At 49.1% G+C, this 13,915-nt stretch overlaps 1 protein-coding gene across 11 annotated transcripts in view; it reads left to right on the top strand.

Annotated features, from left to right (window-relative positions):
* The window catches only part of SGMS1 (sphingomyelin synthase 1), a 268,293-nt gene that overhangs the window by 12,610 nt on the left and 241,768 nt on the right, over positions 1-13,915 (top strand). For 2 of the 11 annotated variants that reach the window (XM_035008583.1, XM_035008585.1), the window contains exon 2: positions 1,740-1,927. The exons of the other annotated variants lie outside the window; for them this stretch is intronic. The gene's annotated coding sequence lies outside the window, so the exon portion shown is untranslated. The remainder of the gene's footprint in view (positions 1-1,739; positions 1,928-13,915) is intronic. 11 annotated transcript variants of the gene reach the window in all.

Below are 13,915 nucleotides of genomic sequence, written 5' to 3' on the forward strand. Positions count from 1 at the left end.
AGTCGGAAGCTGGTCATCGAGGTGTCTTCCTGCTCATGCCCACTGTTCAGTCGTCTTGCAGAATCCTCTTCCCCCCACATAGTGCAAGGCTCTGCGGGTGGAAGAGGATGGTGGCACATGGTTCTGGAGGGGGATGCCCCTGCTCTACTTCCTGGCTTCTGTCCTCTGTGCTGGTCCCCAGCTCGCCTTTGGCCCTCACTTGCCACCTCTCTTGGCCCCATGTCGCTCTGAGTCTTTGCCCCTGACGTCCGATTGTCTGTGGTGTTGGCAGCCATGTGGAGTAGAGCTCCGTTCTTAGAAATCACCTGGTTTAAATCCTTCCTCGGAGCCTGGTGAGGTCTGGATCGGAGTGTCTGGGTGTCCTGACTCCCCGTGACCCCCTTTTCAAGAGCCGACAGCCCCAGCCCCTCCAGTCACCACGCAGATCTGTGGTAAAAACCAGTATGCATTTCCTATTGCTGGCCGTACAAAGCTGCAGGGAAGGTTGGGGAGGCCTAGGGCTCTGTTCTCAAGGGCGGCCCTCCAGAGGGGGCAGCTGGCGATGGACCTCCCGATGAGGCCTTGTGATGGAATGCCCAGTGCCCTGCAAGACTGGGCTAACATGTTCAGGAAGGCGGTCTGTGGGAGGGCAGGTGTGTGCTGGGGGTAGATGCGGGCTGGGCTGGGTCACCCGGGGCCCCTCTGAATGGTCCCCTGGGGTCTGGCTGTTGAAGGCTGCTTTGCATTTGCCTTTTAGCCTAGGTTTGGTTTTCGTTTAGAAAACCTTTCTCCTGCCTTCTCCTCCTCACCCCCTTTCCCCCACTCTTCTCCCTTTCTCCCCTACTTTTCGTCTTTCTCCTCTGCTTAGAAAATATAGAAGCAAAAAGAACATCATCCAGAATCCTATCACCCGTCCATAACCATTGCTAGCATTTTGGTATGTGTCCCTCCCATCAGTTTTACGTAAACATTGGATGTGCGTGCAATGAACATTTGGCCAAATTGCAAAAGATGGAATGTTAATAGGACCTGTATTGCCAAAAGGAAGTCTCAATGCTCTAGAAGGGACTTCTGGGATGCAGCAGAAGTCTGAAACTTTATGAAAATGATCACGATGTTATTAAGATGATAACAGCACTGTGGCACAGGAAACTTAATTTCTTTTTTTTTTTTTGAAGATTTTATTTATTTATTTGAGAGAGAGAATGAGAGAGAGCGAGTTCATGAGAGGGGGGAGGGTCAGAGGGAGAAGCAGACTCCCTGCCGAGCAGGGAGCCCGATGCGGGACTCGATCCCGGGACTCCAGGATCATGACCCGAGCCGAAGGCAGTCGCTTAACCAACTGAGCCACCCAGGCACCCAGGAAACTTAATTTCTTAGTGTGTGGTGTGCATAGTGAATGTCTGTGGTCCAGGGTAGGTGACTGCCCAGCCGGGGAGGAGGGGGCAGCAAGGATTTGTGTTTTTTGTTTTCGAATAATGATTATTGTTTTGGCCAGCTGTCAGGGTAACGCACCATGAGGGGAAGTTTGTCTCCTACTTATTAAACTTTTGTCCAATCACTGACATCTCTCTAACTCCTGGTCCCGCCACTTTCCTTGGCGATGAGGGTGCAGTTGTGGAAAGCGGCCCCTCACCCCAGCCTTGTGCTGTGCCTGAAAAAGAGACTATGCGGATAATCTCAGGAGCAGAAGTGAGATTGTTGCCTTCAGACAGATTTTTTTCCCTGGTATTTTGACATGCGACTCCTGCCTCACACAGCCACTTGAGAGGAAAATGGTCCTGAAGCCTTGACTTGAGAAGCGTGGCGTGGAGCGGTGTCACTGGCTTTCAGGATAACAAAGCTGTTTTCCAAATGTCCATCTGCATCTCGACTTTCACTGCCTGCACACCAATTTCAGCATCTTCCCTGGAGAAGAATGACAGAGGAGTCTGTGGACAGGTAGCAGGTGAGAAATACTTGTTCTCTCAGGCACCCCAGGTTCTAACAGCGAATGTTGTTAAGTCCGTCGGCATGCTCTGTGGACTCTGCTCTCTGCAATAGACAGTGTTCGAATTTTATTCAGGCAGCCTTTTAAAATAGGCAGTAACCAGCCATTCCATCCTGTCTTTGAATGTCTCAGTACATCTTTGTTGTGGCGTATGTACGTAGGTACTCCTGTAAGTCGTAAGTGCAGGACAAAATCCCTTGGGTGTCATGTTGTTTGTGTTTGGGTGGAAGAGGTTTTTATTCTAAGATTCATCCGGAATGCTCACCGACATTTGGAAATCAGTCTTCCGATACTAACAGTAAATATTTGAACGATGTGCCTGGTTTGCGTTACCGATGCTGCCGTGCTGGGGGGTGCGATGCACTGATCACACATCGGTTCAAGGATGCCAGAAACAGCTGAAGAAGCATTCTGCTCTTCGGCCTTCCAGATCGAAACCCAAGATTTTGGCTGAGTATGGAAATTGAAGACAGCTCTGGTGTATCTTTCGATGTACATAGTAATGTATATTTTATTCGTATAGGCTTAAAGCCTACTATTTCTAAGATATGACTAAGAATGTTCCAAATCTATAATTTGCTTTGAAAGAGTACAAACATCTTTTATTTTGTTTTAATTATAGTAAAATATACATAACAGAAAATGGACCATTCATGGCGTTAAGTGGACTCACCGCCGTCTGTCCAGGACCCCCTCATCCTCGTGAGCTGAGATTCTGTCCACATTAAACACTAGCTCTCTGTTCCCCCTGCCCTGCAGCCCTGGCACCCACTCTTAACTTTCTCTATCTATAATTTTATCTACTCTAGGGACCTCATGTAAGTGGAACTGTACAGTACTTGTCCTTTTGTGTGTGGCTTATTTCCATCTTTAAATAGGTTTTTTTTTTCTTTTTAAGATTTTATTTGTCAGAGAGAGAGAGAGAGAGAGCACGAGCAAGGGGGGTGGCAGAGGGAGAAGCAGGCTCCCCACTGAGCAATGAATCTGATTCAGGACTCTATCCCAGGACCCTGAGATCATGGCCTGAGCTGAAGGCAGATGCTTAACTGAGCCACCCAGGTGTTCCCCCCCTTTTTTTTTAAATAAGGAAAAATGTGTGCCTTCTTGTGATCAGTTTTGCTGTTGGGCCACGACGCTCAAGTTTGGTCAAGGAGCTGCTTCCCTCGTGGACCTAAGAACACCCAAGTGCTTTGAGCAGTGTTCGGCTGAAGTGGTGTAGTATTTACCTGAGGTCAGGAGAGCAGTTTCACGGAACAGAGGGTCCCCGGCTCACCATGTTTTAACTTTATGATGATGTGAAAGTGATGTAGAAACCACACTTGGAATTTTGAGTTTGGACGTTTTCCCCGGGCTGGTGAGATGCAGTACAGTCCTCTTCCGGGATGGGGGACGGCAGCCTCCAGGTGGCCCCCCCATCACGAGGGTCAGCAGCCTGCACACTTCCCACCACTCTGCCCCCACACAGCCGTTCTGTTTGTCACCTCGGCACAGTGCTCAGTAGATTACCTGGGAGAGTCAGCCCTGTGTTATTCGATAGACTGTACTAGATGCCCTAGCCCACCTGCAGGCTCCCGTGCGTGTTCTGCGCACAGTGAAGGTTGGCTTAGCTAAGCTGGGAGGTTCAGTGCCGGGTGCATTAAATGCATGTTCACCTGATGGTATTTTCAACTTAAGTTTGTTTGTTTATTTATTTATTTATTTTTAAAAAGATTTCTTTGACAGAGGGAACACAAGCAGGGGGAGTGGCAGAGGGAGAAGCAGACTCCCCGCTGAGCAGGGAGCCCAATGTGGGGCTCGATCCTAGGACTCTTGGATCATGACCTGAGCCGAGGGCAGACGCCCAACCTGCAGAACCACCCGGGCGCCCCTTATGTTAGGTTTATTGGGATGTAACACCGCCGCCCCCCCCCCCCATCAGTCGAGGAAGAGACTACATGAGAGCGGCCTTGCCCATGAACTTGGCAGCAACCTCTCCTGAGGCCTGTCAGCATTCTTGGAAAAGCGCCTGGTGTTTTCACGTCTTTTGCTCCAATCGGTCTTGCGTGGCAGGAGGGAGAGCTGATGGGGGGCTGGCCCCTCCACTCAGCCTCTCAGCCTTGGCTGGTAGAGTCCTCAGCAGAAGCCTTTCTGGGTGCGCAGATAACGATTTTTTTCAGCACTTTGCTGGTCGGTTGGCTGGCCCCTGGCAGCGCAGGCGTGTCCGTGTAGGGACTGCCGTGTGTTTGGGAGGGGAGCTGAGGTTCTGGGCCATAGGTGTGTGCTCTCACAGTGTGTCAGCTCTTGGTGTACGCCTGTACATGGTGGGGGGGGGATGGAGCATGGCCTGGGGGGGCACAGGCCTCCTGCAGCCACAGGCCCGGGCACTGTGTTTGTGGACATGTGGGAGATTGAGGTTAGCTTCCTGTCTGTGGTAGGAGAAGTGAAACATGTTGTACCCTTTTAGGCCTGATAAATGGGATGAACCGTGGTCTCAGCAGCTTCCGACGAGTCTGTTTATGCCGCCTGCGTTTTCTGAGGCCATGGCCGGGTCTGAGGAGGGCGGCCTGTCCTCCGGGTCACTGACCGCACTGTGGACACGTGGTTAGAGGGAAAGTCTGTGTTTTGCCCTAGGATCTCTCTTTCTGTTTCATCCTGTCCTGGCATCTGTGTTGGTCTTTTTACTGATGGGTGTGTGTGTGGATTGCAGAGTTTTAGAGTGGGTTTAAATAACAAGGCCATGATTTAAACTTTATTTCTTTTTTAAAGATTTTATTTATTTATTTTTAGGGGGGGAGTAGAGGGAGAAGTCCCAACGCGGGGCTCGATCCCAGGACCCCGGGATCATGACCTGAGCTGAAGGCAGACGCTTAACGGACAGAGCCACCCAGGCGCCCCAAGGCCTTGATTTAAGTAGGGAAGCGAGAACAAATAACATGCACATTTGATACTCAGTTGTATCACTTACGTATTTACTTAGACACTCTGGCAATTGGTCAAATATTCTACTTCAGAAAATAACCACAATACCGTCTGCCTTAATGTTTTGGTTCGGCGGGCTGTATGTCATCAGGGCTAGGTGTCTGGGAAGAAAGATAATTAGGGCGCTTTTGTACCACGAACATCCTGAGTGCTGCTAACGAACGCACCGCCTCAGATCCCCGGGCAAACAGTTTGCAGTTGAAGTCCGCCTTCTGTTATGCACCTGACGGCTGAATGCAGCGTGGCACCTGCTGTGTTGAAGCCCCCCTCCTCTCTCCCCCCATAAGTTGTCGTTGTGGTTTCTTATGGGTGGTGAGAGCGTGGCAGAGATGCGGGGCTCCTGCCCACGTGTCCCCTGATGGAACGGGGACACCAGTGATCACTGTCTTCACCCCTGATGGGGAAAGTGGGCCCCACTCTTGAGGAATTTAAGATCAAAAGAGGAGTATGGCAAATGGCCCCAGACTATTTATGCCTCCAGTGTCTGCGGCTTCCATGTGTGCTGAGCTAATCTGAGTCTTCCCAGACCACTCCACTGGGATTGCCGATCCTACGTCCTCTGTCCTCGTCCCCTCTCCTGGACCATCCTGCTTTCATTTCCTTTTTCCTCTTTGGGTCTTCGAGCTCCTCTTGTCTTCCCAAGGACTCCTTCCCTGGCACCTCTGCCCGACTGGTACATGAGGTTCACCCCTCACCCCTGTGGTGTGCAGGCAAGGGGAGCAGTCCCCTCTCTTCCAGCTGGGGTCCAGCCCGGAGAGGGCCCCGATTGTTGGGTTTCTGGCTCAAAAAGTTCCTTACTGTCTGGGAGGCATGGTCAGAGCAGTTTAGTGCCTAAAACTTAGACCGTGTAGGGGGAGTGATGGAGGAAGTGCAGAGCATTTTCCGCACCAGGCTTCTGCTGGAGGAATAAAAGTCTAGGGGTCAGAAGTATTGATGTAGATTAAACCTGACCTTTCCCATCTGATCTGTACTTTGTTTCCAGAATGGCTAAGCGCCCCCCCCCCCCGAATAAACAGTGGCATGTTTTTCAAGTTTTATGCTCTTCTTCATTTTTGAAAATTCAGTAAATAATAAAATCTGAACCTGCTCACACGCGCTCTGGCCTGTCCCGTTCCTCTGTCTTGGCGTAGAACACAAATTCGCACGCTCTTCACAGTAACACATGTTTGAAGATAAAAAGTATTAGAAATTGACTTCAAGAACTCATTTTTTTTCGGCTCGCAGGTTTGTTGCCAGTTGCATCTTTAAGGCCCCTTCAAATTATATGGCTGTTCGATTTAAAATATTTATGTAGTATTTATTTTGTGACTGGAGGATTGCACAGTTGATTTTCTTTACTGCTCAATTTTCTTTATTGCCTTAACATTTGGAGGTACTGTTCCTGAGATTGTATATCTTAAGACTGTGATTTCTTGGATTTTTTTTTTTTTAAGTTTACTGAACTGCCTGGTGCAGATTTTGTTAGATTCGCTCATTTGTGTGGTGCAGAAGTTTATGGGAAATGAATGAGAGAACACAGGATATTGGGCGGCATACATCATGGTGTATTGATTATTGCCAGAGGCGGGTTTGGGTGCCTGCAGGGGCCAGTCACCAGCGATGGGGTGGGGACAGTAATGCCATCGTGCAGGTTTGTTATGGGATTGGGTCTGTGGGTGCCCAGCACACTGCGGGTGTAGAGGGTACATGGTAGTGGCTATTACTAGGGCTTCCTTTTGAGGCCAGAAAGTAGTAGAAAGTGGTTATGGGGGCACCCGGCTGGCTCAGTCAGTGGAGCACATGATTCTTGATCTTGGGGTTGTGAGATCGAGCCCCATGTTGGGGGTAGTTTACTTGAAAAAAATAAAATGTCTTTATAAAAAAAAGTGGTTATGTCTTCCTGTCTTTTTTTTTTACCATAACAGAGGATTTTGTGGTAGCACGAGGGAGGTCTCGGCTGACTGAAAACCTCATTCCGTTTTTCGATTGCATTCATATCGTCTAAATTTGTGCATTTCCATCTTTTGTTCCAGTTGCTTTTACAGCTGTGGCTCATGATGCGAAAAACACCAGATCACAGTAAGTTTTTCTCTGTTTAGAACCTTTGCAGATCAGTCAGTCTGACCAGCCGGTTCTTCGTGCAGAGTAGTGGCTTTACATTGATCTTTTTCGCAATTTTAGATGTTTTTATCATGAAATATTTTAAACATTTAGAAAAATATAGAGAATAATATGATGAACATACATATACCCAACCCCTCACTTTTATCAAATATTTTGTATATTTGACGTGTTTTGGGGAGTGTGTGTGTGTATACATTTTTTTTTTAAACAAACCCCCCATTTCCACGGGACTGTGGGGTCTGGTTCTCTGCTCTCTGGTGCGGGGGTAGTGCCTGGGGAGTGGGGGCTCCACATAAACACTGTATCCTTCTCCAGGGGCCTTCCCACCCTTCTTCCCAGAGGTAACATGGTTACAGCAGCCTTCCAGGAGGGGAAGTATCCTGCTGGGCTCATGAGGACTGCCCTCAGGGAACTTTGAGCGTTGAGATACAAGGTAGGGCAGAGGAATTCGGAAATGGCTCCTACGGAAACCAGAACAGTCTCCCTGCAGGTGCGGAGCTACAGTAGCCTTGGGATGAACTTGAACTTGGATGAACTTGAACTTGAAGACGTTGGGATGAACTTGGGGACGCTGAGATGGGGCAGGCCTTTCCAGGTGAGCCAGAGCTCCGCAGTGGGAACAGTGTTCCTGGGGATTAAGAGTAGGTAGTTCAGGGTTGCCTGGACTCTGTTATCACCAGTAGCAAGCGAAGTGGCCAGAGAGCAAGACCACTGAGCCCTAACCTCACAGAACCGGCAGCGCTAGGCCCTTAATGGAGCAGGACCGCAGATGAGAAGAGACGCGGACATTCCAGAAGCAGGCCGTCCTGGATGAAACTTCAGTTGCTCCCCTTCTGGCTGTGTAGCCTGGACTAAGCCACTTGCCCTCTCCCATGTGAGGTCCATTCTGACTTCGGCTGCCGAGAAGTTAAGAGCATGGAATTGAGTTTTTGGGAGACACTGCACTGTTTTGAGGTTCTGTTGCCTTTGGGGATTTGAAAGAAGCAGCTCCGTGAGGAGAAGCCTAAGACTTACGGGTCGGTCACAGATGTACGGAGTGACCTCCGCACGTACCATCCTGCACACAGTGAACGCACCAGTGCTGTCCTTCCTCCAGTGGAAAAGACCATCCTCTTCTCGGTCCTCCGGGCAGAACCAGGGACCATCCACAGTTGCTTTTCCATGACCCCCGTCCCCTTCCAGTCCCCAGAGAAAGGTCGTTTGGTTTCTGCATTATCTCTTGCATTCATCCAGACTTGAACCCGCATCCCTTCCTGCCTGGATTCCACCTAGCCGTCCGCTCTCTACCCTGACCTCCTTCCCCTCACCCGACTGCTGGCAGTCCTCTTCCCAAGCTGGAGAGGGGGTCATGGTACCATCCTGCCCACATGTGCCCCTGGATCCCCGTGCCCTGAGGAGAAAGCCTGAGCCCCTCAGTTGAACGTGTCTGTGGTCTGTCCCTTGCTATCCCTCTCATCCCCCCGTCCACTCCCTGGTGGTGGTTCCTTACTCCCGAGCTTTGTGCCCCCTCGAATGCCGTCTGCTGCACCGGTCTGCCTTAGTTTCCTCTTTCAGGGTCTCTGGGATGAGCCGTGCCACTCTCCCCCCTCCAGCAGCCTGGGCTGGGTGTTGCCCTGCACCTGCCACGGTCGTGCTTCCACCCAGCACACCGGCTACTGGGGGGGGGGTGGGGGGTGGGCAGTGGGGATGTGAGTGTGCATGCAGGACGTGTGGTGACAGCCCAGCCCTGGAGAATAGTGGCAGTCACACCTCATGTGTGTGTCCCCTCAGGTGCTTCCGTGGACATGTGGTCGCCTGGCAGGTGCGAGGGAGGCCCCTGGGGCCGTCCCCTCCTGTGGGGGCAGAAAGGGAAGTGAGCAGCGAAGCAGGGCAGCAAAGCAGGGCTCCTAAAGTTGGGGGGCCGTCGGTGGTGGAAGAGACCAGACTTGGAGCCAAAGGCCCTTCCTCTCCCAGAACCGGTCGAGCCAGGGCGTGTCAGAGCGATGTTTTTGCAGTCCTCATCAAAAAGAATTGGCAGAGGGAGTGATGTTGGAAAAGCGTTCTGCGTGTGAACTTTGCTTGAATACTCTCCGTTTCCCCGCTCGCTCTTCAGCGCTGGTGAAGTGCTCAGGCTCAGAGGCTGTGCCTCCCCGGGTTCCCTCGGCCGCAGGGACCGGGCCCAGGAGTGGCCTTCTGGGTTCTGCTCTGTGCGGGGCCCAAGGATTCGCCACATTTCAGATGGTCACTTGGGGAATCTTACTGATGTCAAGCGCTTTCCCTGCTTCGCAAACTAATACGGTGAGAACAATAAATTCTTAGTCCGTTAATAAGTTGTATTCTTTACATTCTGTTAAATCCTTTTTTTTAAAAAAGATTCTACTTGTTTATTTGAGAGAGAGCGAGTGCGTGAGCAAGGGGAGTGGCAGAAGGACAGGGAGAAGCAGGGAGCCCAACATGGGACTCGGTCCCAGGACCCTGGAATCATGACCTGAGCTGAAGGCAGGTGCCTAACCGACTGAGCCACCCAGGTGCCCCTCTGTTAAACCTTTGAAAAATGAATTGGTTTCTTCCGTTCTAGAATTCTGGAGTCTCTGCATACACTTGCTCAGGACAGGAAGACGGCTCAGCTGCATTCAACAATCATGTTCTTAATTTCCAAGAATTTCTAAAATTTTGGAAATTGCTGCCTCTGCAGTGGGCTGTTCCAGGGAAACTACCCTGACTGTTTCATCTGTCCTCCTCTCGACCCCTCCAGCGTTTCGTGGTGGAAGAGCGTCTCTGGCCCGAGGAAACCTGTCTTCTCTCGGATTCTGTCGTGTGAGAGGGCGCTCGTCTGCATCTTCTCCTGTCTGTCCTCTTCCTTGATGATTTCCCCACCGTCCACTCTGCCGTCCACACACATCAGTGGTTTTCACCGTATTTTGTTCCCTGCTGCAGTTTGTGCGGATGCCTGGCCATTTTTCTGTGTGGGTATTTCTGCTACTGGTCCTGCTGTCCTCCCAGACTCAGTGACTTCTTCAAATTGACCTGAGAATGTCTGCAGTGGGAAGGGATCAAGAGACCATTTGCTTCATTGTCTCATTTTAGGAGTAGGTAAACTGAGGCTCAGGGGGGTGATGCGGCTTATGCAATTTGACACAGTCCTCCTTCGATGAAGTCAGACCAGAAACCAAGGTTCCTGACCCCTCTGTACCTCGTAGAGGTCCTCACACGGACTCTTCATGGCCTCCTGTTCCATTATTGTTAGCTGGGCAAGGAGCCTCAGAGCTGTTCGACCCTCACATGTCCCTCTTTCCCCTCAAAGTAGACGTCAAATAGTCATTCACCAAGACCTAACAATTTTTTCTGTGATTTAAAAATTTTATTCAGTTATTTAATTACCAGCAATAAAATTCACTCTTTCGGAGCATTTAGTTCTCTGAGTTTTAGCACATGCACTGATCCACGTATCCTGTCCTGCAAACGGCCCGTGGCATCCTCTTCTCAGATTCCCTGGTGCTACCTCTCTGTAGTCAGTCCCCCCATCCCTAACTCCTGACAGCACGGATCCATTCTCTGTTGCTGTAGTTTTGCCTTTTCCAGAATATCACGTAAGTGGGATTGTACAGATTATCCCCTTCTGAGACTCACTTCTTTCCCTTAGCAGAGTGCATTTGAGATTCATCCATGTTGTTGTGTGTATTAGTAGTTTGTCCCTTTTTACTACTAAGTAGTAGTTCAGGGTATGGGCGTACCACAGGTTTTTTTGTTTTTTTTTTTTTACCCTTCATCCACTGCATTCCCACTAGAAATATGTGAGAGTCCTGGCTGATGTGCATCTTTGTTGGCATTTGATGTTGCCAGTTTCGAAAATTTAGCCATTCTGGTAGGTGTGCAGTGGTGTCTCAGTGTGATCTTAAGTTGCATTTCCCTGATGATCAGTGATGTTGAGTATCTTCTTATGGCTTATTTGCCTTTCTTCTGCCTGTTAATGTATATCCGTGTGTCTTCTATTATACTGTTGGTTTTACTCATTGTCATTACCATAATTGTATTCCAGGTTGGTATTGTGCTGGTTTTTTATATCAACATTTTGTCTCTATACTACAGTAGATTCTAGAAGTCAAGGCACTGAGCGAGGAACTTTATATACGTAATCTCAATTTATCCTCACAAAACCCTTGTGACAGAAGTAGTGTTTTATCTTATTGTGGAGGAGATATATAGACCCCATGTTCAATGGATATTTGTTGTGTGCCTGCCATATGCTTTAGCCAGGCATTAGACCTGTGTACTCGTTCTGTGACTTTGGGCAAGTCATTTAATTTCTGAGTCCGTGTTCATATCTGCTAAATAGGGATCTGTCTCACGATATTTTCTCTCAAGGTTATTGAGTGAGGGTTTTGAAGGAGAGTGTAGGAACCATGCTCAACAGAAGGTCTGGCCCATGGCATTTACTGAGAAAGCATTAGCATTAGCTTCTGGTCTAACACCTCCTACCGAATGAGGCTGTTCCTGGCCTGTCCTGGCCACCTCCCTCTGGAAAACTGCCCCTGGGTCAGTCCCCTGCTCCACTCTGGATCAAATACTAGAGTCGACACAAGATTCAGCCTTTTCCTTTTACGAAATGTGTTTCTCTGTTTCCTCTGTGTGGCTTACTAATAGACTGCCTCATTTGGCCAAGACAGATGGGATTGGACCAGTTTTGCACGACAGACCTGTGGTGCTGCAGTTGCCCCTGCTCAAACCGCCCCCCCCCCCATAGATGCAGAAGGGACCAGTGGCCCTGGAGCTTGCTGGTGGCTAACCTGGATGCTCTGTTCCAAAATTCACATTTCATACTTTTTGTTTCCATTTTGCAATCTTTATATTTATCCAATAGCATGATTAATTAACCAATTAATTTCTTCTTTTTTTTTAAGATTTTATTTATTCTAGAGAGTGCGAGTAAGCACAGGCGGTGGGGGAGGGGCAGTGGGAGAGGGAGAAGCAGACTCCCCACTGAGCAGGGAGCCTGACCTATGGTGTGGGGCTCCATCCCAGGACCTCCCAGGACCTTGAGAACATGACCTGAGCCAAAGGCAGGTGCTTAACCCACTGAGCCACCCAGGCACCTCCTAATTTTTTAACTTCTTAATGTAGTTACAAACATACAGATTTGGTTGACACCACTTTATACTTTAAATACCTAACCTTAGGGATGGCAAAGGGGTGCTGTGAGCAATGGTATATGTTGTGTTGCTGGAATTTTTTTAATTTGTCATTTGCTAGTCATTTAATCAGGTTTTCTCTTTCTTTTTTTTAAAGATTTTATTTATATATTTGACAGAGACACAGCGAGAGAGGGAACACAAGCAGGGGGAGTGGGAGAGGGAGAAGCAGGCTTCCCGCTGAGCAGGGAGCCTGATGCAGAGCTCGATCCCAGGACCCTGGGATCATGACCTGAGCCAAAGGCAGATGCTTACCGACTGAGCCACCCGGGCGCCCTTAGTCAGGTTTTTTCTTTATTGGCCAGATCATTTGGGATTTCCAGGAAACTGGAAATACTTTGAAGAGATGTTGCTATTTGTAATGAGTGCCTAAGGTTTTCTAATATCAGTAATAGAAAAGCTGAATGAGGGGCACCTGGGTGGCTCAGTCGTTAAGTGTCTGTCTTCAGCTCAGGTCATGGTCCCAGGGTCCTGGGATCGAGCCCCACATCGGGCTCCCTGCTCCTTGGGAAGCCTGCTTCTCCCTCTCCCACTCCCCTTGCTGTGTTCCCTCTCTCGCTGTGTCTCTCTCTGTCAAATAAATAAAATCTTTAAAAACAAAAACAAAAAAAAAGATAAGTTGAATGAGCCAAGTGTTTACTTACAGTCCATTTCAGCTCTGGTGTAAGAATGTCTTACCTTTATGAATATCATCAAGGGTGATCTGGTTGGCAAGGTTATTCTGTTTAGGGTAGGACAGGAAGAGGAAACTGTAATATTAGCAAAAACAAAAGGGTATAGCAATGACCTTGTTCAAATTGTCAGGTCATCCGTTGTGGGGTGTGTGAGGCTTTGTCTGTGGGAGCACGGGTTGGGCTGCAGTGGGCTCCCCGTGTTCTCCTGTCCCCTTGCTGGAGCGCTTGGTGTGTTGTCCTCCCCTGGGCAGGCGTGGATGTGATGCTCACCCTCTGTGGGGTGCATCCCCCTTTTGGCTTCTGTGATCCCCTCAGCAGCACAGCACGCCTTTGAAGAGCAGGAGCCCAGAGGAGCATCCAAGACTCTGGATTCTGGAGTAGACGGCCTGGGGCCAGGTCCTCGGTCTACCGCTCGCCAGCTTCACGACTGTGCACAACTTAATTGCTTTCTGCACCTTGCGCTTCCTTCATCTGTATAATGGGTGTAATAATAGTGCCTACCTCACAGGGGTAAATGATTGTAAAGAAAGAAGAACCGTCAAGATGTGGAGTTGAAATGACCTGATTCTGGTCATCTGGTGCCATTGTTTTCAGTACGGGAGGTGAGCCTCCGGGAGACCCACAGTAACGTTTCCTCTCTCCTTCCTGCCCACGTGGGAAGAATTTCTCATTTCTTGTATTGAATGCCAGGGGAAAAGTTTGATAGCATGTTTTTACTAGAAATACAAATAATTATCATGAAAATGACTGTTGCCACTTAAGAAATGGAATTAGCTAAACTAAAAGGGACCTTTTTTTTTTTATATAAAGCGCCCCCCCCCCCCAAATAAAGCCCAAGTAGTTTTTGTAGAGTTACTGCACCTAAGATTAGTTATGGTAAATGACAGTCTCATCCTATTTATGGGTGAAAATATTAAAAACATAATCAGCCGTCTGTTTAAAACACAACACCGCACGATTTCATTGAAATGATTCGGCTCTGCTGCTTTAATCTTGAATTTGGCTGGGTTGCATGTGAGTTGATTTTTTTCCCATTTGAGATG

Source organism: Mirounga leonina, unplaced genomic scaffold, assembly GCF_011800145.1.
Source record: "Mirounga leonina isolate KUSES-001 unplaced genomic scaffold, KU_Mleo_1.0 Mir_152, whole genome shotgun sequence".
Lineage (NCBI taxonomy): Eukaryota > Metazoa > Chordata > Mammalia > Carnivora > Phocidae > Mirounga > Mirounga leonina.